This window comes from Perca fluviatilis, chromosome 15, assembly GCF_010015445.1.
Source record: "Perca fluviatilis chromosome 15, GENO_Pfluv_1.0, whole genome shotgun sequence".
NCBI lineage: Eukaryota > Metazoa > Chordata > Actinopteri > Perciformes > Percidae > Perca > Perca fluviatilis.
Window position 1 is genome coordinate 5,840,647 of NC_053126.1, and position 4,478 is coordinate 5,845,124.

Consider the following 4,478-nt stretch of genomic DNA (forward strand, 5'->3'; position numbering starts at 1 on the left):
TCATGTCCTTAACGGGTATAACGTTACGGGCTCGCGTCCGGAAAGCGTGGGCGTGCCCGTATGAGATTCTTATATTGAAGCCTACAAACCATAAATATATGTTTTAGCTATATCAATGTTTGTGACGTTCAGTTTTGCGTTTATTTCAGCTACTGTATCCTACATTATTGAGAAAAAAAAAGAAAATTCCATGATTATTCATGTTTATTTGCAGAAGTGAACAAGATCTATTGTGTTTTTATGATTTACAAACAGACAATCACACTCTTTTAGTTAAGAAATGCAGTAGGATAATAAACAGATACGATGGGAAATCAACGATTACAATTTTTTTTTCTTCTGCTTTTTTTCTTCTTTCTTTGACATGTCTATGACTGTTTTCTGTGTCCTCCCAGTCTCAATAACTTCTTTAATACCACCAGCCCCTCGATATTTGGTCTCAAAACACATTACTAAGAAAGGTCTAAGATGTTCTGCATCCTTTTGTTATGGTTATTCTCTTCTTCTCACGTTATCCCCCACAATCACTCGCCACTGTCGCACTGAATGCTTGCTCTTGGGGGAATTACTGGAATTGTTGGGTCTTTGTAAATTATAGAGTGTGGTCTAGACCTACTCTATCTGTGAAGGTTCTTGAGATAACTCTAGTTATGAATTGATACTATAAATACAATTGAATTGAATCAAACAATTTCAAATGCATGGCTATTATCAATAATCTCAACATTTAAAAGAGCTTGTTTTTCATGTTGCCTACATTACCCTCCCACACCTTGAATTTCCATTTCTCATTTATACTCAGCATTTTTGATTATTTAACTGCTCCATAATAATAAGTCCATAATATCAATAGCAGTCATTGTCAGGACCAAAATTAAACCAGCATGTAGGCTGTAGTAGTGATGCTGTTTGGAAAGTGAATTCATCTGAAAACTCATAGGCTTTTCAAGTGTCTGTGGAAACCTCCAACATCACAAGTGAAATCACAAGCTGTGAGTTTCATCCACCAGGTTTGTGATCAGGGAAATCAATGCAGGCAAACAATAAGACCACATGGACAGGGAGAGGGTTAATGTGATTTTAGTTGCTTCTTGAATTAAAAAGGTTGATGTTTGGGACTGTCTGTATTTGAATTAAATGCGGGTACGAGGTAGATTAGTCCCAACCCAAAAACAATTTGGTCATAAAACGTCCCAACAAGCATTTGAAAATTAAAAAGTTTGACTGATGATGCTTGATGCCAATGTCAGGGGATCACCAACCCATCAAATAGATGTTAGAGCCATGCCTATAGGCTAAAAAGTCAATGTGAGGATAAGAATACAGATGAACTGTTCAGCAGAATAATGAGAGGGCGTCCCTTGTACAATTACTATTAGATATTGGAGCTTCCAACAAGCATTTAAATGCAACAAGATATAAGACATCATACATAGTCAATTGTTTAAACTGCATTTATGCACAATTATAATGGATAATGTTTATTGTAACCCAAGAATATAGGAAATCAAATCAAGTTCAAATAAATACACAGGCCTACTTTGTCTAAAATGATATGATATTCTTGACAAAACGTTTGTGAGGATCGTAAAGTAAGGTTGAGGGAGAGCTGGGTGGGCAGGGATAATGGCTGGAGGGATTTGGCTTTTTAGCAGCAGTGGGGTTAGCTGCAAGGCAGCAGTATTAGCTGGTGGAACAATGGACCCTCTCAACAGCCTGTTTACAGGGCACAGTAAATCCACATTAGCAGTGAAACACACACACACACACACACACACACACACACACACACACACACACACACACACACACACACACACACACACACACACACACACACACAAAACACCACACACATACTCATATGCAAGGGGCACAGGTGGAAGTATTGATTTCGAGATCCTTCAGTCTTCCTCTTCATTAAAGCATTTTGAATTGCTTCCCACATTTTAAACATTTGATCTACAACCGCACTAGATCTAACTCCCTATTGTACAGTATGTATCATGTGTCAACATCCCACAGGTGGCCATAGTATCGCCAGCAACAGACACACACACACACACACACACACACACACACACACACACACACACACACACACACACACACACACACACACACACACACACACACAAATTAGTTTATCCCTCTGAAACGCTCATGTACAGCTGTTAGTATGATTATGTGATTATGTGTGTGTGCGCACACATGTGCCTACATAGTGTGTGTATGTATTCAATGTGCCAATGGAACCCCTGAGACCAACTGAGTGTGTTCACAACTACTTAAATAATTCCAATCATAGAGACAAACTTAGTTATACCTCTGGGACACGTACACAGTAATGAGGGTGAAGTCATTCACAGAACAGTTGGGAAATCAAATTGGCCCAATGTGAGTTTGTTCTCGCAAAATGACTTGAATAGAAAAAGAAGAGATAAAAGGGGCTGAAGAAGATTTTTTTTTAAGGAAAAAACATAAAGAGAGAGAGAGAGTGGAAGGGAGGGACATCATATACACACTGAGAATCTGTGTAATGCCCAATGAAAACTGATAACAAAAAATAAAAAATTAAATTGACTAAATGACTTTCTTTAAATTAAATTTAAAGTACAACAATATCGCTTTAGAAAACCTTTTTAAGAAAGCTGAAAAATATACACTTCTTTTCTTTTTTAGAGAGTTTTGGATGAGTCAAACCATTAAAGGTCCCATGGCATAAAAAATTCACTTTATGAGGTTTTTTAACATTAATATGCGTTCCCCCAGCCTGCCTATGGTCCCCCAGTGGCTAGAAATGGTGATAGGTGTAAACCGAGCCCTGGGTATCCTGCTCTGCCTTTGAGAAAATGAAAGCTCAGATGGGCCAATCAGGAATCTTCTCCTTATGAGGTCATAAGGAGCAAGGTTACCTCCCCTTTCTCTGATTTGCCCGCCCAGAGAATTTGGCCAGCCCATGAGAGAGAGACATCATGGCTTTCAAATGAGCAAAGTGGCAGTTGGTCAAGGCCACACCCCCACCCTCCACCTTGCCCCCCTCCTCCTCAATAGCTACAGACACAGAAATGGCACATCCTAAGGAAAGCTCATTGTGGGACTGGCTCTAGTGGCTGTAATTCTGTACCAAGACTGAATTTCAGGAAAGAGACTTCAGATACAGTATTAGGGGACCACTAAGGTCTATATAAAAGAGACTTCAGATACAGTATTAGGGGACCACTAAGGCCTATATAAAAGAGACTTCAGATACAGTATTAGGGGACCACTAAGGTCTATATAAAAGAGACTTCAGATACAGTATTAGGGGACCACTAAGGTCTATATAAAAGAGACTTCAGATACAGTATTAGGGGACCACTAAGGTCTAAAAGAGACTTCAGATACAGTATTAGGGGACCACTGAGGTCTATAAAGCATCCAAAGAGCACAATGTCATGGGACCTTTAAGTCTCCTGACGTTGATTCTATGTGTGTGATTAGCGTCAGTCTGGATCTATTAGAGCCCCCTTTTGGGAACAGGAGCACCAGCTGACTCAGTTCTGAGGAATCTAGTGGAGATTGAGGCGGCATTCTGGAGACGATCAAGACAGTGATGCTAAAACGAGTCTTCTTTTCGTCATGTGAGTTGCTTGGGCACAACTCTTTCATATTTGGCCTAGAATCAAACTCTGTCTCACAATCTGTCTCTACAAGGGACTGTTTGAAGATAACATGTGAAACCAATACCCTGCCATAGACAAGAGACCCACATACCCTGCCATAGACAAGAGACCCACATACCCTGCCATATACAGTGGAGTTGCTTTCATTAAAGGCGCATCATATTTTTTGAGTCAGTGGTTTGAAATTGGGCAGTCTGAGCAACAGATTAAAGAGAACTGTAGATTATTACGAGAAAAAAGGTGCCATCTATCTCTGGTTTAATGATTAAATGGTCGATGGTTTTAATTTAAGATGCGTGCATCATCCCAATTCTCACTGGGTGGGACAGAGAGAAAGCAATTGAAAATGTAAGAGCAGAGGCACGGTGGGATGAAAATCGAGGTGTGGGAGGGCGCAGAGGTGGAGAAGAGATGTGGTGAGGAAAGGAGATGGTTTCAGCCTGAGTGATGGCTTTCCAGGGAAACCCTAAATGGACGGAGGCAGGTTGAAGAATACCCAGATCCCCCGCTGCCACGCAGATCGGAGGGATGAGACCTCAGGGTGATGGCTGGTTTCAGAGTTGTGACCATATCAGGAAGGAGAAGGCCTGATATAAAACAGCGTGGCCTCAGCTCATAGACCCATATTCTTCCTGAGCGTACCTCTGTCTCCTGCATTGGTGAGTATCTTAGTCAAATATTGCATCCTGTTTAAGTGAAGGCCAGTGTCCTTTCTCTTACTTCTAACACACTCTGCTTTCTCTCCGTTGCTCAGCCTCCAGGTGAGCGAGCTGGTCAGTTGGTTGGTGTTCGTTGGCGGCAGCAGCAGTAGCC